Source organism: Aquila chrysaetos, chromosome 24, assembly GCF_900496995.4.
Source record: "Aquila chrysaetos chrysaetos chromosome 24, bAquChr1.4, whole genome shotgun sequence".
In the NCBI taxonomy this organism is placed as follows: Eukaryota; Metazoa; Chordata; class Aves; order Accipitriformes; family Accipitridae; genus Aquila; species Aquila chrysaetos.
Genome location: NC_044027.1, coordinates 8,909,270 through 8,933,347, shown reverse-complemented (window position 1 = coordinate 8,933,347; position 24,078 = coordinate 8,909,270). Strand labels below are relative to the sequence as shown.

The 24,078-nt window shown below is 45.6% G+C and overlaps 1 protein-coding gene across 39 annotated transcripts in view; it reads left to right on the top strand.

The window, feature by feature from the left end:
• Positions 1-24,078, top strand: part of ZNF618 (zinc finger protein 618) — a 164,549-nt gene that overhangs the window by 35,657 nt on the left and 104,814 nt on the right. The window contains exons 1-2 of one of the 39 annotated variants that reach the window (XM_041120041.1): positions 5,141-10,165; positions 11,026-11,145. The exons of 36 other annotated variants lie outside the window; for them this stretch is intronic. The gene's annotated coding sequence lies outside the window, so the exon portion shown is untranslated. Of the gene's footprint in view, positions 1-5,140; positions 10,166-10,439; positions 11,146-18,540; positions 18,633-24,078 lie in introns of those variants that run through there. 2 more of the 39 variants (XM_041120040.1, XM_041120042.1) reach the window with 2 other exon arrangements.

Genomic DNA, 24,078 nt, shown 5'->3' with positions numbered 1-24,078 from the left:
CCGGGCACTGGGAAGCACGTGTCAGGAAGCTGTTGTTACTGGCAGCTTTCAGACCGATAGCATAACTTTGCAAAGGGAAAATATTCTGTTACCACCCCTACTTCTCAAAACTTGGGCATGGGTTTGCATTGAAATGTTACTCTGAGCCATGACCCATTCTGCGATGCTGTTCTCAGGTTTCACTGGGCATTGAAAGCGTCTGAGCCCATGGCAGTGAGTGTATAAATGTAGGATGAGCTCAGGGCTCTGGTTCCCATCCTCCAGGGCTGCATTAAGGGCAAACAGTCCTAATGGTGTTACTGGTCTTAATGGGTAACTGGTCCGCTTGAGCCAGCAGTGGTATGGATGGACCTTTGGCTGTTTCTCAGTTTGTAGCCCAGATCATCCCTGCTATAAAGAGCCACATTTGTGCTCTGAGTCCACCTGTATCTGATGGGAGGGGATGTAGCAGGAGCACTGGTTATCACTGGGATGGGTTTAGGCAGCCCTATGGGCTGTACATGGCTGGAAGAAGGTTACTGGGAAAGCAAGCCTGTACGAGTGCGCATACCTCTGAAATGTTTGAGAAGACCAAAAAAACCCAAAGATTGAAACCTGGTCAGTTGGAGCAAAGCTTTGTGCATTGGGCAGAGCAGCCCATCTTGGGGCTGGGAGGAGCTCTTTGGGAAGAAGCAGTCTGGATTTAGCAAGTCCTCCCCTGCCACCTGGCAGCTTTCTGGGCCTGTCTCTTTTGGCACTTCAGTTGGTGGTGTTCTCTCCTGTACATCAGAAGCTCTCAGTTGGTTTCTAGGGGATAGGGGTGGTGTCCAGGTGAACCCCCTTGTTGTATTACAGTCTCTGTTTCTGCAGAGTTTGAGTTGCTAAAAGCTCCTATCCTGCCTTGCTGTTACCTCCCTGCTGCCTCATCTCTGGTGTAAGATGCAACTGGAATAACTTGTGTGAGTATCTTGAACTTCTCAGGTGTGCCTGAGAGTGATGAAAAGCACCTTCCAGGGGTAGCCAGAGACCTGGCACTGAACCTTTTGCCGTGGGATCACTTGGTGCATTTCCTGAGAGTGCTCGGCAAGGCACGCTGGAGCTCTGCAAATGCATTGATGCATCCTTCAGACAGTGCTGAGCTTTGCTCAGAGGCTTTCCTTCTCTGTAAAGGAGAGAGTGTGTCCTGGAAAGCATGTGTCCATGTGGGAGGAGGCTTTTCCTCTAAACACTGTGAAAGGTGAAGGTGCTCCCACATCACACTTGTATTGTCTGTTCCATAAATGAAAGAAAAAAGGGTAAAATTCCATTACTTGGTGTTTCCAAATATATGTCCTCATATGATAAAAAGCTTTTGCTATCCAGCAGTTGTGCATAACTGTTCTAATGTAGTCATCCTCCAGTTTTCAAGAAGGCAAAGAGCTTTGACTGGATGAGGGCTCTTCTGTTGGCTCTGCTGCTCATCTGTGTGCCCTTGTGAAGGATGGCTGAGCAGTAACAGGGTTACTGGCAGGAGAGCAAGGACCACCATTGTCCAATAGTCCAGATTCCTGATGATGGCTGCAGGGTCATAGGTTTGAATGTCAGAGAGTCAATAAAGGCAAAAGACCTTTGAACAGAAGTGTGTAATTCTGAAAATACCTTCTGGTTACAGAGTCTATGTTGGTTTTTGTAGGCAACCTCATTGTAGAGTTCCTGGTCGTCTTCATCTGTCTGTCTTAAAACTAGCTGGGATGGATCGTTTCTCAGCTATGTGGCTAATGTGCCATTTGACAGAGGATTTTCTCATCTGGTATTCAGAAGCTTTAAAGACAGGATCTGTGTAGTGCTGGAAGTTAAAATACATAAAAATAAAACACGGAGTAAGTGTTTGGCTCTGAAAGTAAGTATGTGGGTAAGGCGTTGAAGAGTGCAGGTCGGCGTGGCATGTGTAGTTGCCCTTTCCACCAGCTTATTTTGGTTGATTTGTTCTACAGTTCATTAAAAAATGAATTAGTGTTCATTCAGACTGACATTAACAAGTGACACCCAGAGTTGTAGGCCCTCAAAGTTGTGGGTAGCCACATATAGTGGGAACTGTTTATGGTTTTCAGCAGTGTTTGGCAGTTAGCTCAAAGCTATGGAAGATGGTCAGAGAAAAATACTGAACATGAGTGGCCTGAGATTTATGCTTTATGTTCAGATTTTATGTTTTCCTACACATTGCTGGAGGAAGACAGTAGTTGCATTGGCTTTGCAAGGACATAGATTAGACCCTTAAGACCAGAAGTAGTTGATCTGGCAGTTTGCATGCCAAGCCACGTGTGTTGGCCAGCACTGTTTGATGCCTGGCCAATGTGCTTGGATGCCCAGCCACCTCCGCAATTGTCATTGCCTGCTATTCCTGTAGGAGTACTGTCACTGCTGGCCATAAAAGCTCTACAGTTGCATTGTATGGCTGGACAGGAGTTGAGGATACCTCCAATTGCCTGAAGAGCAAATCCACTTGATTGGTTGCCAGAATGGGGTGGGAAGTGCCACTTCTGTTCCAAGAAGTTACTGTGTCAGGGGGTGACTTGAAGCCTGGGCTCTGGCTATTTGAAGATCAGACCTCGGTGGAGAGCTAGAGAGTCCTTGGTGGGTGGGTTGAGAGGACGGAGTGAGGTCTGGACTCTGATGGTTAACAAGGAGAGGCCAGAAGAGGCTTTGGGGTCTCGCGCATTCATGTATTTTTGCCAAGTCCAAATGTCATATTTGGTAGAAGCAGGAAGCTGTGGAAACTTTTTGATGTTCCTGCTTGTTGAATTTGTGTTTCTGCTGAGCAGCTGATTACAGTGTCTGATTATGTTACCTGCCACATGGGAACGCTTCAGGAAACCTTCATTTTTTTTCTGAGAGAAAGCTACCAACAGACCCCAAAGAGCAGTATCTGGTTATATATCATAGTTGCTTGTGTGTCAGTCTGCATAAATGCTCTTTGCATAGTGTTCTCCATCACAGAGTTCACTACCAGGACCCCTCCATCCTGGAACACCCTTCTTGGCTTTGGAAAGCAATCAAATGACCCTGTTTTAATTTAATAATTGCGGTAGCAATAAGTGGTTTGGAGTGCTATTAATATTTATCCTTTAACTGGCCAGGTTGTGTCTGTTGGCTTTTTGATGTTTTGATTACCCAGCAGAGGCTGGGGATGACCCTAGACACTTAGATAACCTCTCCAAAATGAAGAAGTGATTTTGTGAATAAAATGCAAGACTGAAATTCAAGAGACAAGTGTCTGGTTCTCACAAAATCTTTTTCTGTGGCTCTGGGCAAGTTGTATAATCTGTCTTAGATTTCCCAGCACAAGAACTGAAGAGAAATTACTTCACTAGCTCACATCGAAATTGTCAGTATTAACTAGTGTTTGGGAGGCATCAGGATGTTTCAGATATTTTGTTTGGTGGTACTCATAGCTTTGAATGGGTAGAGTGATTGAGTGAGATTTACTTGACCCTCTGGTGCCCTCTTTGCATAGAAGCTATCTTCATTTGCCTTGTCCTTGTCTTCTTGAGAGGTAGAAAAAATTACCATGTCATAGCTTCAAGGTGGCTTTGTCCTGGTAGACTTGACCAAATTTTTTGTGGGCTGTAGGTAAGCAACCAGTTGAGCATCAGCCAGTAGACTTAGCAGAGGTGTTGGGGATTTTGGTATACAAGGAGATCAGTTGCTGTGTCATTATGAAGGTGGTTATTTCCAGATCAGATCTGAGGTACCCCAACAATAAATTTTCAACACCTTGAGTGTATTATGCTCAGTCTGTGGATAAATGCATTCTTTATTGCTGTCAGTCTGCCATCTTTCACTGGCTTTGATTTTTCTTTCAAAGTAGCAATAAATAATAATTAAAAAAAAAAAAAAGTTGCTTCTATTTTGTTTTTTTGAGCGCTGACAATAGCCTTTGGAAAAGTCCGGTTTTCCTTTCCGAGAAGGTCGCCATGGCTACTCTCCGTGCTGCGTTTAACAGCCGTGCTGGCTAATGCAGCAGAAACAGATTTGGCTTTTCCTTTTGGATGTAATGAATAGCAAACTGCTGCGTATTCATTAAGAGAAGCAACTTGCAGAGGTTAAGTGTTTCATTTCTGGAGCTGCCGTCTAGGGCAGTAATAAAAAATAAATTGGGCAGCCAAGGAGGAAAAGGGGTTTATAAGACATAAAGTGGGAAGAAAATAATTGGTACCTCATTCCTGGTTTCTCTCCTTGGGTTCTGCAACTGTAAGTCAGGATCTCTGAGTCCAAGCTATGGAGATTTTTGTTAGATGTGATCAAATTTGCTGGAGAATTAGCTTTGTTTTTGACAGGAACCCATCTGACTAATTCAGCAAAAATAAACAGGCTCTTGGATCACAGTCGTCCAGTCCAGGAAGGATTAAGGAAAATGGGTCTGGCTTTAATGTCTGAACAGCACTAGTGTGAGTCCAGATGATGCTCTGTCCACCTTTTGTGGACTTGAGCTTTCAAGGCTGGAAAGGCTCATGGTCATCCAGCTGCAGCCTCTTGCACTGCCCAGGGCAGCAACTCCAGAGTCAAACCCACGGGTTTTGTTTGGCCCAAAGTTTATCTTTGTTCATAGCCAACGAGGAGGGATGGGCCCATTTCAGATATCTGCTGTAGGATACAAGGAGTTGCGTGGTGGATGTGCCTCTTTCTCTCCCATCTGGTTTGTGATTGTTGCACGAGAAATGGAAACAGCACAAAATAACAATGTCCCTGGTGGTGTCGGTACATTGCACAGCCTCGCTGTCCTCTTCTGAACACCCCTGACCTCCTTCTCCATGGCCTTACGTGGGCAGCAGGACTCCCTTTGGTCTCTACCATGATGACTAAGTGGTTTCCAGCCGTTCTTCAGCATGTTGGGGTTTTTTGTTGTTTTGGTTTTGGTTTTTTTTTTTTTACCCTAGTTGTACAATCTTGTGTTTGGCTGCTTAAAAATGTATCTTGTTTAAATGAGTCCAGCACACCCATCGATCCAGATGGCATTGTATTAGTGACCTGTCCTCTTTAATTATGTGCAACTAATTTTTAATTTTATGTTCTCTGCAAACATGACTGGGAATGATTTTCTGGCTGCTTGTAAATCATTGATAGATATTGAATCCTTTCAGGTATTGCTTTCTCTTGGAAGAAATGAGGATTCCCTCATTACAGTTAGTTTTCAAAATTTATCAAATAGATATTTTTTGATCCACTTAATATATGTTTACATTGATTTCTGTTCTAGGGCTAATTTGTTTTTTGAATCAACATCTTTTGCAATAGTAAGCCCTGCAAAAATCTAAGTCTCTTATACTAAAATAGTTATCTTTCTCAACCAAAGCCATAAATCTTAGGAGGAAGTAGTGCCAAGTCTGTTTGACAAGGCTGGTTTTCTTTCTTCTTTTCCATATGAAGACATACAGGCTGAACATCTTGCTAAGACATTTTTAGCCAGGTTGGCACAGGGTGTTCACACCTGCAGAAAATTGATTTTGAATCCTTTCCCCATGTTGTCCTGTCTCAGGTGTGTTCATTGTATCTGCCATGGGTATGGTATCTCTTTGGTCTGGCAGCATCACACAGTAACTATCATTTCTTCATAGTTACATTTTTTCCACCTTTTTTGTTAGGGAGGACAATGTTACATGGTGCTTATAGAAACAGACTGAACTGTGAGCTGTTTTGAAGCTCCATCTATGTTAAAAGGCCATGTTACTGTTTCCTTGTGACCTGACCTGTTGACATTTGGTGTGGTAGGATGTGGTAGGGATGCCCATCAAAAACCCAGTCCTTTTTTAGGAGTCTGAAAGGAGTCTGAGGAGGAGGACCTGGACCTGGGAATAGTCCAAGGGGAATGAAGGAATGGGTGTCCCTCCACCCTGCTCGTGGTCATGGCCACGTTTTCACAGATGGGTCAGCACCAGCTGTCTCATGTCCATGAAATGGCTGGGCATGGAGGTGACACTGCTGTCCCCAGGGCTCATGGCAGTGGGGATGATCGGAGCAGTCACCTACAACTCCCAATTTGGATTGGGTTGAAAGTGGTGTGGAAAGTTTTAGGTGTCTTCCTTAGCTGCTGCCTAGACGTGTTTTAAAGACCTCTGTTTATAACTCATCCGAAATGCTGCCGCCAATGTCGTGGAGGGGATAGCGCGCATGGGGGTCAGCTCTGTGCCTACCCGCGGGTGCGACTGGGGTGCTTGGTGACAGCGTTTCTGTGGCCAGGAATGAGCTACCTACCTCCAGCCATGCTGGCAGCACCCATTGGTTGAATGGCTGTGAAAGTCATTAAATCTACCTCTGCAGTGAATTTTCCCCCTTTAGAGCTGGTGTTCAGGAGTCAGTTGCCTCTCTAGGTAGACCTTGTGGTGTTTACTTGGGGAAGAACATGTGGTGGGTAACGTCTGACCCATACAGGCAGAGTCACGCGTCTCCTGTGAGTCTGCAGTGGACCAGGCTTTCGGGCAGAGCTGCCCTGCTGTCGGACCAGCATGTTGCCTACAAAAGGTTTTGTTAGACGAGAGCTACGTGTGCAGTGGAGCATCATTAAGAGGCTCAGTGAGCCTTTTCCAAAGGCCATTGAACTCAAATGAAAGACTCGATAAGTTGAAAAGCCTGGAGACAAGATTTAGAAGGAAGTAAGAGTTTTTGAGTGTGTCTGTATGGGATTGGGGGTTGAGGAGTGCTGGAGGTAGTGAGACCTATTTACCCTCTTTTCCGAGCTCTGGGGCAGGAGGGTGTGAAAACAGCGGAGGAGAGGGTGGGCAGTGGGGATCCCATGGATGTGGTTGGGAGGAAGATGAGAAGCTGGAGGGTGGAGGGACCGTATCTATACTATCTGTCTCTTCTGGCATCAGCCTCCTTATTTAACCTGTTTCAGGGGTTTCTCCAGTGGTGTTTTGGGCAGGTACTATCTGTGCAACTGCCCTTGGCATATACACAGCTATGGAAGGGGTGGAGAGCTTGGGTCTGCTGGGCGTTTGCAAAACGAGATGTGAGAGTTTGTGTGCTGGAGCAGGGGTCTGGGTCCTGCGGGGTGTGTGTCCTTGAAGGTCCATGGTGAGCAGCTGACCCCAGCCCATGCTGCAAACCTGCAATACAGTGCCAGGAATCACTGGGGCTGATTTCTAGATTTAAGTAGGACCCTAAGGCAACAAAGAGCTTGGCAGCAGGGTGCCCTGCCTAAGCACGAGCCAGTTTGTGTGAAGCTGTGTGAACAAGCATTTGTTTTTCATGCATTGGGCTGAAATGCTTTGTTGCTTTAATGGGTAAAATGAAGCCTGGTGGTGAATCAGTCCCTTTAAAATGACACACAGAGCTGTAGATACGGAGCCTACTGCTAGAAATCAGTGATAGTAAGAGTGTCAGAATTTTGAAAGTCTGTATTTGGATGCTAAAAGCCTCTGTGGTTAATACAGCTTGGGTATAAAGGTTTTTATTAGAGAGAGAAACCCCTGCAGTTTAGGGTAAAAGCCAGCCACCAGCTGATCAAATTAAGCAGAAGCATCCTCATGCATGGGATGGTCTGTAATTGCTCACTTCAGAATTTCTTCGCCTCGTTCTGCCTTTCAGCTGATGATGGCACTGCCACAGTCAGGGCATCACTTCTGCTGCTGCGATTCATCCCGACGGCTGGTTTGTGCTAAGGGGACAAAGTCTCGGGAGGTGAATTCTGGTGATGCTTTAAAGGAGAAGATAATTGACTCGTGGGTTGGAGAAACATAACAAAAGAGGGGAGTTTGGGTCTGTGGAGGCAAAAGCAATGCTTGGTTTAAGAAGAGGTACTGTAGGCACCCTGAATGAGCTAATGCAAAATCCTAATTAGGCAAAACTTCTGTGCGATTCTCAAGAAGGACCAACAGATCAGAGAGCAGATCCGTGTAGAGTAGCATGTTGTCTGTGTAGAGTTATTGTCGCACTCCTTGAGACATTGCCAGAGAGATGGGCTAGATGACGAGAAGCTGGGAGAAAGGCTTGAGAAGGCTTTAAAACCAGTGTTTGAGCATTTTTTTGATGAATCGGAGGGAGAAGCAAAAGAATTTAGGAACAGGAGAGTTGCAAAATTAGCATGGCATGGTGTGACGCAGGAGAGGGACAGTGGCCTCTTGTGGGAGGTGCTTGAGAAGATGCTGATGCTCAGTGATTTCCAAACTTGCAGCTGACATCAGTGATGACAGAGCCTGGGAGTCATCTGAACTTGCCCATCTCCTACTTGGTCGCGATGGAGATCTGTGTAGATGCCAGAACACAGTGGTGCTCTTACCTGAGTCGTGAACAGTGCTTTGCCCTATTCAATTTTTACTTTACTAAAATGAATATCATGGGCTTCTTAATAGTCACAGGAGCATAAAAATCTCAGTGTATCACAATTCATCATCCTTTAAAAATTGAATTTCTGTTGAATTATGCCTTGCTGCTGTAGTGCTGTGGAAAAGCTCTTATTATTCATAACTATAAATACAATGATGTTGAGATTTAACTGGTGCCTGAAGGCTTTATGCTGTACTTTTGTATTGACAAAGCAAACAGTCTTATGGATTGGTTTAAGTTTATGGGATGGGAGGTGGCTGAGCCCTTCCTCGCCGTTGGAAGCAGTGATCTTCCTCTCCAGTCCCAAGCCATCTCTGAGTAGGCAGGAGGGTTTGGGGCTATTTTGGCCCTTTAGGACTGAGATAAACGGCCACCAAAAAAAAGGAAATAGAATAAAGAAAGAAATAAAATCCCTGTTGGGTGGGTGCTTTTCCTCTTGGGTACCAGCTTGGTCAGGCTGCTGGAGGACACGTTTCAGGACCAACGCCAGCTTGGAGGAAGTGCTTGGGTTTGTGATAGCAGGTTGCATGGCCTGTAGGACAAGGAAGAAGAGCTGGAGAATGCGATGGATCCCCAGAAACTGCCTGAATCACCCAGGTCTTCATCAGCACAGAGGAGTGACTGGACCAGCACAGTATAGTGACTTTCTGTAGGAAGGTTCTCACTTGCTCTCCTTGGTGGACATCAGTAAACACTTTCATGTTCTTCCTTGTCCCAACTGAACGTTTAAACAGACATTGGCCCAATTGTGTGATTGCAATGAGGACAGACCTGGCCAGGTAGAAGTTTGCTCGGGTTTGCGTTTTGCTTTGCGAGCATCTATTTTGGGCCTGAAATGTGGAAAAGTCCTGTAATTTGGTGCTCGGTTGAGGCCAAATTTGAGGCCTCCGCATGGATTTTACTGTAACACAAAAGAGAAGTGAGTTAATCTTTTACAAGAAATAATTAACATATGGAAATAATTTTTAAAACTGTGATTGGGTAAATTTGGTCTCTGGGGACAAGGTGGGAAGGATTCTGATTGGATTTGGAGGGATTTTTTTTTTTGTGTGGTTATAATTAGAAATTTACACATAGCAAAAGAAGTATTGCTGTTGGATGTTGGTTATCATGGCCTGTAGGTTGTTTGGAGTTTTGTTTGTTTTATGATCTCTTTTCTTAATATAGCGATTGGTCCTTGCAGAAGTTTGGCAGTGGCATGTTAACTTTTGACTTAGTTTGGACATTCAATATTTTTGTTACAAAATAACTCTTCTGCTTTTTTTTTTTTTTTAAACAAAAACTAGTAATCTCTTGGGAACTGAAATTCTGTATTTGAGAAATTGCAAAGCCTCCATTTTGGGCTTTCTTCCACTGAAAGCAAGGCAACAAAATTGGTGATTTCACAGTAGTTGTATTTTCTAATGCATTTCAAAACTAGTTTCCACGTAGGCATACAGAGAGTTACAAAAAAAGTGTTAAAAATTAGATGCCTAAATGTTTTGCCGTGTAGCAGGTCGAAACAACGGGCTGGTCGTTAAGTGGTGGTTGACATGGTGAGCCCCTACAAGTGAAGGGGCCTAACACCATTTATTTGCCTTGGAGTTATTTAAAAATCTCGCTGAGTGTACTGGAGGGTTGCTGCTGTCACAGGACCTGTGAGATGGGGCTCGTCTCTCCATCTGGGTCTGACATCCCGGGCTTGCTCCCTGCACACGTCAGGGCAGTTGGGATGTGTTTGGAGGAGGATGAGGATGGTACCAGTGGCCAGACAGGAATTCATCCCTTCTTGTTTGCAGAAATGTTGGGGTTTTGCATGGAGATGACTGGTACCTGAACAGAAAACATTGCAATGGAGGATTTTCTTTGGTGGAGAAGACCTTGAGACCTGCTGGGTGGTGACTTTGTAATGGTCACTTTAACGTGATGCTGCTCAAACAGGAGGAGACTCATGCACGTGAAAACCTGGTGGGGCTGAGCACAGCTTGTGGCTGAGCACAGCTCACTGGGCTGGACCAGACCTCCTCCTCCTCCTCCTCTTCTTCTTCCTCCTCCTTCTCCTTCTCCTCCCTGCTGCTGCAGCACCACTGGGGAGCGGCCCTGACACCTTGCCCAGGGGGACCCTGGGGGGCTGCAGGCACTGATTTGGGGGGACCATGGGTACTTCCCCAGGGGGGATGGGACATGGGGGCTCCTGGAAGCTGCCTGCGTTGGTGCAGGGACTTGAGGGGTGGCAGTGGTGGGTGCTGGAGGCTGCTTTGGTGTGCCCGCTGCGTGGAGAGGAGAAGGAGGTGCTGGCATGGGCTTTGAAATCTGACATCCAGTTCCCCCAAAGGGCAATTTCTGCAGCATTTCCTGGCATTAACACCCCGGAGATGCTCCACCATGCTGCACTGCTGCCAGCAGGAGCACCCAGTGCTGCTTTCCCTTCAGTGGTGACCATTAATTTGAAGTAAAACAGGAAAGACTGGTTCAGTGCACTTAGGAAACTTGAAAATGAGATGACTAATGTACCTGCACCTCTAGAAATGGATGAGGCGGGGGGTCCCCACGCCAGCTGCGGGGGGGCTTGACCTTCCCTGCTCCCCCTGCGTTCGCACCCAGCATAATTCGGGCAGTATTTGCACAGGCTGTGCACTTCACCCCCAGGCTCGGCTGCCACCATGTTTGTAAAATTGAGATCAGCTAAATGGGTAAATGCTGCTCAGGTTCGGCTCCAGCTGCTCCCAAAATCTCACTCAGACTTCTAAAAGATTTTTTTTTCAGTAAAAGACATGGGTTTTGTGACTTGCCAGCCTTGAAGGACCCTGGAGCTGCAGGGTGCAAATACCAGCGCGGAGGAACGGCGAGTTGATTAACTGAATCCCTGATAAAAGGGGAGATGAGGTTTGTTGTCCTGCAAGCCCGGCTGGTGCAGGGGAAACAGTGGAGGGGGAACGCTCTGGTTCCTGTGGGCAAGATGTGGCGCAGGGACAGCTGCCGAGACAGGGATACCTTGGTCACGAGAGTGCTCGCTTCTTGCTTCCAGCGCACCTTTTAAAGCCGGGAGGAGGCGACGGGTTTGTGTTTTGCACGTGCTGATTGGGGTTTTTCCATGGGAATGGGCACTTTTATCACTAAATTGGAGAGTCTCTGGGATGGCGAGCGGTGCTGGTTCCTTAAGGGTGTTATTTCACATGACTTTCCCCTGCAAAGCAGGTGTGTGGACTCGGCGCCCGTTGGCCTCCCTGGTTAATGATTGCCCCGTGACTGCTCATAATTTGACTCAGTAAATGCCTGGAGCGAGCACGAAGCCGAACCTGAGCAGGGGGACCACGTCCTGGCGCTCATCCTGCATCCCGGCACAGTGAGCAGCACTAGGGCAGGAGCAGCGCATTTGGGTTTTGTCTGGCTTCCTTCCAAAGTCGGTATAGCGGTCCCCAGTACTCTGCTCAGATTCAGAGTCTGAACGTGAAAGGAATGGGAGAAATGTTACTTACTTTCCAGAGGTGCGCCTTGGGTGGTGGCACCCGTGATCCTGCCCTGGTCCCCGGCACATCAGCAGGCAGATGGAGGAAAATGCCTGTATGCCTTAACTTGCAATACTTAATTTAAAGACATGCTTTACTCATTGCAAGTCTGCTTCTTGCAAGAGAGAGAAACTCCAGCTTGGAGGACCAGGCCTCCAAACAGATTTTTTTTATTTATTAAATAAAATGGTTATCTCTAAAGAGATGCTTATAATTGCCTCTTTCTTATATATCTGTGTCCGTCTTGAGGCTCTTGGAGGGTGCAAATGCGTGTGGTGGGCACCTGGCGCAGCTCAGCCGCCTTCCCTTGCCGGGACCTGGCACATTGCAGGACTGAAACCAAACCCGCTGAGCACCCAGCACTACCTTCAAATTACATTCACCAAAGGCGATTTTATTTTTATCGATTTACCAACAAACCAGTTATTTTAGAAATGACTGGCTGCTGCTGTTGGTCATTTCTGGGTGACCAGTTGGCTCTGTGTTGCATGGTTTAATGATTGCATACTTTGTGCTGGTTAAATAGTGCTCAACAAGGAAACAGGAGAAAAACCACACTGGGATAATCTAAGAAAAACAAGGATTATAAAAATGGCTCTGAGGCGCTGACTGCTGGAAGCGAAACCTATTTTGTGGGTTTGTAGCTGCACCTTTGCTTGAAAAAAAAAATTGGAGCAGTTGTTCCACTCGTTTTCTCAGCAGATGGGCTACTCCATCGCCGGCACGTTCACCCGTCTGGAAAGTAATTATGTCGCTTGGCCTGGTCTTGATTTGCACTTCTGTTAGCGTGTGCTTAACTATTACTGCCTTCGGAAGAAGACTTGATAGATTAATTCCCCTTTAAAACCAAAAAACCGAAAACAAAACTAAGCCCATGATGCACCACAGAAACATTTATTAAAAAGAAAAAAAGAAAAAAAGCGCCATTTTGAGTCAAAATGTTTCAAAAACTTGTAAGATGACCTTAAAATTCAGGTTATTGGTGCCAATGCAAGAGGAAATTTTAAAATAATTTTACTGATTACTTTGTGCTATCTCTGCTGCCTTTTTTACAACATCATCAGCCATGGAAAATCCTCCTTGTGTAGGTCAAGAAATTTACTGTTAATGTTGTATGTTGAATTATTCTTTCATTATAAGGAAGGACATGATTCCTGACATTGGCATTCCCATGCTGCCAGCAAGAGCTGTTGTAAAAAGCTCCTCTCTCAGTGTGAACGGGGGTCTCCAAAACTGGCCTGGACCAGGACAGGGACGAGGACAGGGACCTCTGCGCTCCCCATTGGGCAGAGCATGCTTTTCTCACCCAAAGAGCCTTGCACTTTTATCTCTGGTGTCAGCCAGTAAATCAAAATCTGGGTGGCTCAGCAGATGGGTGTACCATGGGGGTGAAGCTCCCAGTCATTTATTTTAATATATTTGCTAAAACTTTAATAGAAACTACAAAAAAAGCCCATATAAAGCCCTAAGTGTTCTTACAATTTTTTTTTTTTTTTTGAGTGCAAGTCTTTATGAGCTTCAGGTATTAAAGGCTTTCCCAAAATTCAAATGTGCTGGCGTGTGGGATGGGATTTGCAAAGCACCTGCGTGGCGGCTGCCTGCGAGCGGAGCCGGTGCCCCCGGGCATGGCACGGTGGGATGGACGCCTGCCGAGGCGTGGGTTTGCACTGGGGCTGTTTGTTTAAATTCTTCCCTACTTCCTTATTGCCCAAGCGTCTTTTCTTTTTGTTCGCCTGACAGCAGCGTTGAGAAGGACATGGGCTAGCGATGCTTTTATATTTATTTCCTAGTTCTGTTTGAAAAATAAATGAGTGGGAGTTGCCGGTGACTCTGCAAGGTCACCGGGCACGTGATGTGTACATGATTCATTAATGTTATTTTTTCTTCACTTTGTCAAAAAAGGAAAAAAATTATACAAACAGCGCTGAAAAGGCCCTTTTGACCTCAGTTTGCCTGATCCATGCTGTCTTGTGCCACCAGCTGTTGCGTCCTCCCAATCCTCGTGTCGCCCTTACTAATACAAATAGTTAAAGCCATTTGAATTAACCGCTCATGTGTGCGGCCCCATTTTGGCTTTAGCTTTATTTCCCTGGCTAAAGTCAAGCTCAGGAGGAGGCGTGGACCGGGTGTGCGGGAGGGTCCGTCCCGGCGCTGGGTGCCTGCTCCGGCGCTGGGTGCCTGCTGCGTTGGGCTGCAGAGAGCCTGGGGCTGGCGGCTGGTCGTGGGAGGGCCTGTCTATTTTTGTGTATAATAAAAATACTACTTTGTTCATTACCCAGGGAATATAGGCCGTGACTGACAGCCATTTTGCTCATCATTAATAGCTCTACATAATCTCGAAACAAGACTTTTCCTGTGATATATCTGTAAAACAAAGCAAAACAAAACAATCTTTCTTCCTTCAGTATCTCTAACGCGCCACCCCCCTCCCAAACAAACAAAAAAAATCCCGATTCCTCCTCTCCTCTGACGAACAATGACTCATTCAGCTTATTTTTTTTTCTTTACTTTTTTTTTAAATTTTTTGTTTTGGCCTTTGCTTCCCTTGGGTGGCTGCATTGCAGGCGGAGCTGGCAGCAGTGCCGCTGGTGAAGATTGCCCAACTCCAACGAGCCCCTGCGTTTGACTCTTTATAACTCTGCCAAAACTTTTTAAGTGTTTGGGCTGAAATTTTCCAAGCCAGGTGTCTGCCTAAGGGGGAAATTTGTTTGGAGAAGTTGCAGCAAAAACTACCGCTGCCCTGGCTGATGAATGGAGTTCAGAGGAAGAGGGTTCACTCACAGTGAGCCCCAAAAATTGCCGTGGGTGTGGGGGAAAGCGCGTTGCACTGGACCCAGGCAATTCTGGGCCCCTGCCCCTCGCAGGGGGGGTGTATTTTGTCTTTTGCTGATCTTCCCTCCTAGACGTGGTTGAATGACACGCTGGGCTCTGGTGGCTGGTTCAGGGCTGGTGCAGTTGCTGAGCACTTGGCTTCTCTGGGGCAGGAGGAAAAAAACCCTATCGGGCATCGAGTGGAAAACCGGGAGAACTTTTTGTATTTCAGGGATATGGTACTGTGGAAAAACAGCCCAATCCAGCTCGGAAAGTACTAGAGCTGCAAATGCTCAGCTGAGCCTCAAAAGAAAAGGGCTGCTGGGGTGGCACACAGCAGGGCTGGGAGGCTGAGCAGAGCATCCCTCCTGCATCTTTGGTGTCCCCGCATTGCCCAAACCCAGGTATGGAGGAAAGCACAAATACAGGAGGGGGGAAAAAAAAAGAAAAATCAAAATCTAATTATTTCTAGAAAATATTCTAAAAATTTTAATTCTAAATTAAAAAAAATGATTAGGCACAAACATTGCAGAATCAATGACCTGATCATGCAGCAGCAGCCCTGGCCAGGTCAGTCTGGCTGCTAGAAATTTTCTTTTTTACCCCTTTATTTTCATTTTTTTCTATATCAAACTGAGTGCTGGAAAGGTTGAGGGTCCCGTGGAAGAAGCAGCGTGTATTCAAGCAACTTGGGGCTGCATCAGAGCATGGTGCAGGCTGGCAGCACATCGCACAGGGTGGATTCCACCAAAATTTTGGCATTTTCTGACTTGATTTTGCAACAGTGTTATTTTTCAATGTGGTTTTAATGTAATCCCTCCACGGGGTAAAGTTTCCAGTATGGGCTTTTAAACCCAGATTTTTTTGATGGTGCTGTTCATTGCTGCTTGGTGACCGTGGTCGGTCGGACTCACCGTCGGACTCCCCAGGATTTATGAGCCTGTCAGTTGATGCATCCCATTGTTTACTTTCTCTCATTTTATCTGCTAATTTCAAAATTCTTTCACATTTTTCCTTTCAACCTAATGTCTTAATTCTGGTGCTTTATTAATCTATCTAATTATGTTGAGTTCAAGTTGTTTGAAATCCACTTATGTTGGCATAGGAAGTACTTACTATATTAATCAAACGATCCAAGGTGGCTTCTTCTCTGAAGTCCTTAATTTGTGCTATACATATTCCTCCTAATAATACCGAACTTCGTAACAATGCACGTTTCCTCTATGTTCCCAAGGAGACACTGAAATACATTAATTCTGTGATTTTTTTGAGTATACCGATAATTCATCCAGGGGTGTGATGTTCCCTTGTGTGGACACATCAAACACCATCAGTATCCAAAATGCCAGCAATGGTCTCTGTGGGGTCTGCAAAAGGCTGTAGGGAAACAGCTGCTTATAACATAAAGTAGTTTTCTTAAAGATTTCAAATATAATAACATTTGAAATAACATACTGAGTATTGAATATTTGAATAATATAATAAAAAGTTTTCTTAAAGATTTCAAAGTTTTCTTTAAATAAGCTTTTAGGAAGGACTGCCTAGGCGAGGGGGCGGACCCTGGGAGGGCTCTTGTTTTGGGTGGAAAGCATCGCTTTTGTGATCACCATTTTGTTTCTCTTTCTGGCAAAACAAGAAGATGGTGGTGCTTGGTTTTGCTCGGCATGTATTTCTGAGCAAACGCTGTGGGTGAAGATTTGCTCCATCTCTGCAGGAGCAGAACGGTGTTTCCCACATGTATTTTTTGAATTTTTGTGAGCGTTTTCCCTTGCTGGGTCATATGGCCAGTGAAACCTCATAAAGGTGGTGGTGGGGTTTTCCCCCAAGTTTTGTGTCCTCCGCGTGCCCCAGCTCTGTGGTGAGTGCTGGACAGGGGGAAGGTAATCAAAAACCTGCAGAAACCCAAGTTTCTGAGTCAAACTGGAGGTTCAGAGCGAGAGATTTAGCTCTGGTTAGAGCTGTACTTTAAATAATGCAGTCAAGCCGGGGAAGGGAAGGTGGCACGGAGGAGTGCTGAGCTTAATTCTAGGTCTGACAAACCCCAGTGCCGGAGAAACTAAACCTATAGGGTTTAGTTAGAGGAGCCCGAAAGTGCTCAAGAAGCAGCATCTCAGTTGCTAAGACAGCGGAAACAATACCAGCCACGGCAACTCTCAATGGGAAGAGAGGAGAAATGTAGAAATTAGAGGCATTTAGGACCATGAATGAAAAAATCCTGCATTTTTTGCTGATGCCTTAGAAGTCTCTCCCCACCCAGAGCCGTGCGATGCCGTTAGTAACACCAGGGAAGTGGTGGGACCATTGGCAACGCGTGGCTGGCTCCAGCCTCTGGCAGCGTTGCACTCCGCTCTGCTCGTCAGCAGGCTTTGCCCTGTGCTTTTTTTGGGTCTGGCATAAAGTTAGTTAAATGAGGTGGCGTAAACACGGAAAGCTTTGAAAATTTAGTTTAGTGTTTCTAAATAAATACAAAAGACGGCCAGTGCATGAGTGTGCGTGGGAGAGGATGGCTTGGCTCGTAGGGAGGATGAGCATCCTTCTGCCTTTGCACATTGACACCAGTGACTTTTTTTTCAGACAGCAGCTATCAGAATAAGGGCTGGGTACCAATTTTTTTCTCCCCTTGTCCTGTTTGTGCTCCTCTGTCTGTGGAAAAGGGTTGTTTGCCTGTTGGGTGATTTGGGAGCAAGAGTTTTCCCAGCTGGACTGGTCCTTGCAGCATCGGGCATGTACCAGATAACAGCCCCTATCCTGAGCTTAAGTGTGTCACGCCAATAATAGCATTAAGGTTTCAAACTGAAGGAGGGATACTTTTTTTTTTGTGGTGGTTAATGATTAATTAGGTCAAATTCTCCAAAATTAGACTGCTGGAGAAGGAATGGGCCAACAATTTGCATTTTGACAAAACCTTGTGACAGAAACTGATGGGGGCTGATTCTACCTCCTCCCCCTGCATGCTCTGTCCCATGTCCCAAACTCACTTTTCCCCAGAATAGGTTCATTTTTAAAATTGTATCCAGTAATATCCCAATTTCCTCCCCCCCCCCTTTTCAAATCTTGCATTAAACCCCTGTAGATTCTGCTTTAAGTAGGCAATTAAGCTAACAACATAATTATATCCCTTAATGCTCATTTTAACCGATTTAGAGAAGAAACAAAAGGGGAAAGCAGCTTCAAATATATGGGAATAAAAGCTCCGTTGTAAAGATATTTTTGATACTTGTGATAATTTGTGCGAAGTGCAGAGTTTGCCCATTAGTGGCTGCAGGGAAGCCTGGAGGTCACATTTAAGAGCGTTACAGGCACCGTGGGGTTTTACCTTCTGAATGTCCTTTTTCTGAACCCTCTCCCAACTGCAAATTTCGGGGAATCCCAGGAGACTTGAGAGTATGTCCACTTCATATTGCAATATAGTGGCTGCATAGCTGTGGCATGATAGGTTTTTCTTTTTTTTATTACCTAGGCAATTAGTCACCAGAGACCAATACACTGAGTCTGCAAGCTGCTGCCTTGCCATATGTATGAGCTGAAAAATAGAGCACTGCAAAATAACATTGATGGAGAATTATTGTAGTGAATCTGTGCCGATGTAGTGAAGCTCCTTTGCTGCCCATGCAGAGGCAGACCCGAAGGGCAGCCGTGCCCTTGTGGTAGCAAGCAGAATAACTTCCGTGGTTTGGGAGGCACAAAGTTGTATGAAGACCCTCTGAGCTTAGAGCCGGGAAGCTGCTTCTTGCTGGGGTACCCAAATACTTGGCTGGAGCCTGGCTTTCTGAGGTTGGCTGGTTGACTCTGATAGACTGATGTTGCAGTACAGGTGCAAGTATGTGTAGACACTGCTGTCCTTTGCAGAAACATGTGTTCATTTTCACTCTCCTTTGCCATGCTAATTCCAGTAAGGACATGGAGGTGCCGTTCAAGCAGTTTGGCCCATGTTTGTGCATCCTGGGACAAGCATCTCAGAGCCGTAAGGATCCTGTCTCAGTGTGCGAGTGGCAGCGATGATCTAGATCTAGTGAGGAGCACCAGCTTGACCATCTTTTCTGGATCATTCAGGTGAACGTAAAACAATTAATATTTATTTTTCTTAAGAAAAAGACCTAGGGATAACCTGACGCTAAAGCAGCTGGGATCCTTGAGCAGAGCCACGTACATGCCAGCATGGTCACATTGCCTATCTGCTCACATTGGCCATGCCGTGTAGGCACCTTGGTTTCTGGGGGCTGGGAGCTTTGACAGGTAAATACTCAGACAATCACTTCTTCAGGAGCTTTGATTAGACCTGCAAGATGCTTTCTCACATGTTCACCAGTCCCTGGAGGAGGTGTTATGGGTGATATGAGCAGATATTCCCCTGGACAACCAACTCTTTGGCTTCTCTACAGACACTGCCCACCAGGAGTGCCGTGAGCGTCTCTTGGAGCTGTGGCTTCATGGACTGGAGCTTCTGTTAGCTCAAAGGAGAAGGTGGCTTATAGTTTAGTTTTCTTTATATCAATAAATACTATTAGTTAATAAGAATTTTCCATTTTTGCTAAGGTACTCTGGTTTGAAACCACCAATGTAGGAATTAAAAGTTGTCTATATCATTCCTAGTGTCTAGGGAGATGGTGTGCCTTACATATGGGGTTTTTGGTGGTTGTGGTTGGCAAAGGAATACAGTATAATTAACTGGATATTGGTAGTCTGTCTTTAAAATAAGTGCTAGATAAAGAAGTGAAGGAATTGGGGAAGGATGGGTATTCTCTGGTTTGAATAATGTCTATCGCATGACTCGCTAATGTAAGAGGAGGGGTTGTTTTCAGTGTAAAGTCCTAGGTTATCTCCAGTGCCAGTTCAATCGCCATCCTGCTTGTTGCAGGTGTTCAGCTTGTCTTGGCAGGGTAAAGCTTGTCTGTGAGACACTTACTGGGCTCTTGAGCCTGTGCCCTAACACACTGGAGCAGTTTGACCTTGCTTTTTCTCTGAGCCTGGACATGGGTTAACTTTTTCTTTCCTCTTCGTGCAAAATACGATATCGTGGCTTATTGCCAGGTGCCCACCAGCCCAGAGCAGATCTCTGACCTGCTGTAACTTTAGCAAACGTTGTCCGTAGCTCCAACCAGGGGTGTCTGCTCACACCTTTGGGGATGCGTTGCAATGAGTGAGGACATGTATGGCATTTTTGAAGAATTGGAGATGTCCCAATTAAGTTGCCAGCTCAACAAAGCAGGAAAAGGCTGGAGTGAAGACGCTTTTGAGTATTTGTAATGGTGAAGCTCTCCGAAAGGCTCTCCACACCCTGTCCTGCCCTGCACTTGCCTGGGGATGTGCGTCTCTCATGTGCCCGCCTCTCTGCAGCCAACCTTCTCCTAGACTCAGGAACGCCCGGGGTCCTCCTTTGTATTTAGAACAATGTGGGGGCAAAGTGCATCAAAGCACAGGTCCCTCACCTGGGATCGAGTTTGGGGATGCAAGGACAGTCCCCAGTATTCACTGGGCTTTTACACAGATACCCTGAATTGTCACAGCTTCCCATACTTTTAGTCCCACACTTGGAGTGTTATGTGCGGAAAACAGTTCTTGGGCTGAAGAAATTTTCCAGATGTTCAGTAGAATAATTTATTAAAGGTGATGTGCTTTTGGCCAGTCCTGAAGTTTGTGGTATACCATGTTCCTTGGGTGCAAAAGAGTTCATATAGAAAGTATCCGTGGCTGCTGCTGAGGTTATGTATGATCTGAGTGGAAAACAATGAACCCAAGACGAGTAACTGTCTGTGGGGCTGCTGCAGCATGAAGTGTAGGTGAACATCATTTGTTCTTTTTCAATCGAAGAGCTTGTGGAAGCTGGCACACGTGAGCTTTTCCCAGCCTAGCATCTTCTGCGGTTGGTACTCACGGGGGACTGGAGCAAGCTGGTGGCTGGAGGATTTCTGGTGACACGTCTGAAGGAGGAAACAGCCCTTGGCCTAATATTTTTTTCATGCAAAGGACCGCAGATCCATTTCGGTGGGTTCATTGCTCCATTCTCAACTTGGAGGCAGAACCAGCCCTGTCTGGCTCTGGCGGCAGCAGCCTGTGTTGCAGGGAAACCCAGGCTTCATTGGGAAATCAGGCTTCAATGCTTGGGCTCAGGGATTTCTCCCTAGTTCTTAGACATGACCCAAGGCTGCGTCTGAATTTTGAGGGGGCAATCACACCCCTTGGCTTTCCTTTCAAAGGACTTTGCAGCAGCTGCTGGCCTGCAAACTAGCAGCGGACTAATGATGCTGCCTGCAAAATTCAACCCTGAAATGGATCCTCGTAAGAACTTTTGTACCTTTTTCACATCACAGTGGCGGTTCTCCCGCGCTGCTCCGACAGCTCTGTCTGGCAGCAGGGCTGTGCAAATAATAGGTTTTTTTGGTTTCCTTGAAGCTCTGACAAATTGAAAAATTCCTTTTCAGGTTGAGCCAAAAGAAAAATGTATTGATTTTAGTTTTTGTTGTTGACCAGAAAATAAAGAGTATCTTTTTGGGTTGCATAGTTTTAAGCTGAAGAGAATCTGGGGCTTCCGAGTGCTTCATTTAGATTTTGAGCAAATCTTAGAGTTCTTGCTTTAAAAAATAAATAGGACAGATATTTTGTCTGTATGAATCAGAAAATTTTAAATGTCAGACTCTGTCAATTCCACTTTTTGAAAATGAGTGTCATATTCAATTGTATGAATGGTTCAGCAAAAATGACACTAATCCATGCAATGGTCGGTCTTGCTATAGCTACACTTTTGGCTGAAAATAATTTCCTTGCAGCTCTATGCCCTCATTTTTTTCAGTTCCATGAACTATAGAGAATTGAAGGTCATGCAGGTCAGGTCCGGGTGATGTTTGTCCCATGCAAACTGCTTGTAAAACAGTTTCTTCAGCCCAACCAATTGCTTGGAGATGTCAGTTTGGAAGTGACGAAAGCGAAGGTCGATGGTACAGGGTGACATACCGCTCTTCCTAACACCATGCCCGGTTTGAGGACTTCTGCGTTAGGGTTGTGGGGTCACCATCCCCTCTGCCTTTGGGCAATATTTGGGTTATCTCAAGGAGAGAAGGGGTGTCTCAGCAGGATCGCTGCTGCAGTCTTCACAGGATGTACCCAGGAAAAGTTGTTTTTCCTCTTCCCTTATTTTCCAAATTGCCATCATTCTCGGGAAGCTGGCAAACCCACCGCCCTTGCTGAGAGCAGCTAGGCTTTTCTGTGTTTTTTGGTCTTTTTTTATTTTGGTTTCTTTTTTTTTTTAATCTTGGAGGCTGGTTTGTTTATTTATTGATTTATATCTGCTTGGGGAGTCAATCTGGTGATATTTATAGGATTTGTGGTTGGCTGATGGGAGTTATTTTGCAAGCAGAATTTCTAAGATTTCTACTTTAAGCCTGCTTCTTCTCCAACTTCCTTCATTTCCCCCCTTCCTTCTCTTTTCTCTTTTTTTCTCTTTTCTCTTTTTACTATTTTTTTTCTTGCTTTTTTCTATTTTTTTTTCATTTTTGAGGGAGCCCGGCAGACTAAACTCTTTCTGAATTTTCCCCCTGTAATTACTGCTCTTTTTTAAGTTTGAAAAAGTTATCCAGCTTTGTGTGCCTTCCCCCCTTCTTACTTTTAGGTCGATGTGGTTTGACTTTTTTTTTTCCCTTTCCAAAGTAAAATTACCACCATTTCATGCTATTAAAAAAAAGCCAATCACACAAAACTGGGAGAGAAGGTGGTGTCCCGTAGTTAACCTGCCAACAGTAAATGTTTTAGTTTCAACCTCATAGCCTATCTCTAAATGCTACAAGGGATTTTGTTTATTAGGATAAAATTTATATTTTGCAAATCGACAGCCTTCCCCACTAGCATCAGGAAGGGGTCTTGGGTGCCAGCCTTGCAGGGGACCCTTGGCCAACGCTGGACCTCCTTATGGTCCTGTTCCTAACACTGTCTCGCTGTGATATTTATCAAATTACACATTTCTTAATTCTAGATACTAATTTCTGCCTTGGATTGTCATGTATTTGACAAATGTTTAATTCTTCATTATGTACCTCAGAATTAAGCTGAACGTTGTCAGTACCTGGCATCTATGCAGTGCTGTTAATTATGGAGGGACCCAAAGCATTCTCCAAAATTTACAAAAAAAAGAGGTAAAAACAACTCCAAAATGTACAGTTCTGCCCAGGGATCACATTGCTCCCACTGAAACACAGATGACTTAACCATGAGCTGGAGCAGCTCCTCTGGGACATGCTTCACAGCCTGTGCAGATTTAAAGGGCAAAGTTTTAGGCTTACGAAAGCTTCTTCCAAGAAGTGCTTCATCGCAGGCTCTGAGGTCCACAACGCTGTGGCTGGCCCACCAGTGTGAGCCATCCTCTGAGGATGTTCTTGAGATGAGTTGGTTTTGGTTTTTGTTTTAATTTTTCCTTGCATATTGGGTTGGGGCTTCTTGCAGGTCACAGACTCTTGCAAGAGACCAGCAGGATGGTCAGTATGAGTCTGTCCTTCTCATGCTGGAAAGCATGTTTCATGGACAGATGGGAGGTACCCAGTTCAGACATGTTTTTTCCTCTAGATACAGGTTTGGCTAACTCTTCCCCAGCATCCTTTTTAATGCTCAGAGAGCAGGATTTGAGCATCTACAAGAGCTCGTGATACAGGTGGGCCCATATCTGGTGGGCCAACTTGCTGTCAGGTACTTGTCCTGCTTCAACGTGCATCAGGAGTGCAGGCTAGCGATGGCAGAAAATGCTCCCGCATAGGATCCGTGTTGCAGTGTTGCACCTGCAGGTGTGTCTGGATTTGGACATCCTGCTGTCTGAGAGCTTGAGGGGTCTCCTGGCTGGTCTTAGCTTTGGCCAAACCATGCCGAGCTCTGTGACCACCACCTCCACACCGGGACTGCCTGGGAGGCTGTGCTCCCTGCCGCTCGTCTCCATCCACTGCGAAGCCCTGCTCTTGCCGTGATTGCACAGAGACTTATTTTAGGGTAGATGAAACCGTTCCCATTCAACTTGCGCTGAGTTCTTCCACGTGCACTGGAGATACAATCGTTTCTCAGGTTGCTTCCCATCAGCTGAGCTGTGGCGAGAGCCCGTGCCCGTGTTCCCAGCCTGCTCTGCTTGCGAGGTTAAACTGAACTTTCGGGTCTTTCCCACTGCATTGTGTCGTCCTCCGACAGGGAAGGGCCAGACCTCCACAGGTGGACGGTTCCTGGTGGTTCCTGCCGTGGGGTAACTCCTGCGGTGGGAAGCTATCGCAGCCCCATCACACGCAACGTTTCAAAGCAAAGCCTGCCTACGCGCAGCCAGGAGATGTGCCTGCTCACAAATGCCTGAACAAAATGTGTTTAACGGCACTTCTGTAGTAAAACCTGTGGGATGCCGTGTATAAATAAGTCCTATTTTAATTTTTTTTTTTTTCTTCCGTGTGCACTCATAGCTTGTTAGATATGTTTGTTTTATCAACTTGGAAAAGTGCCTGTAACAGGATTTTTTTTTAAATTGATTTCCTGAGAGTTT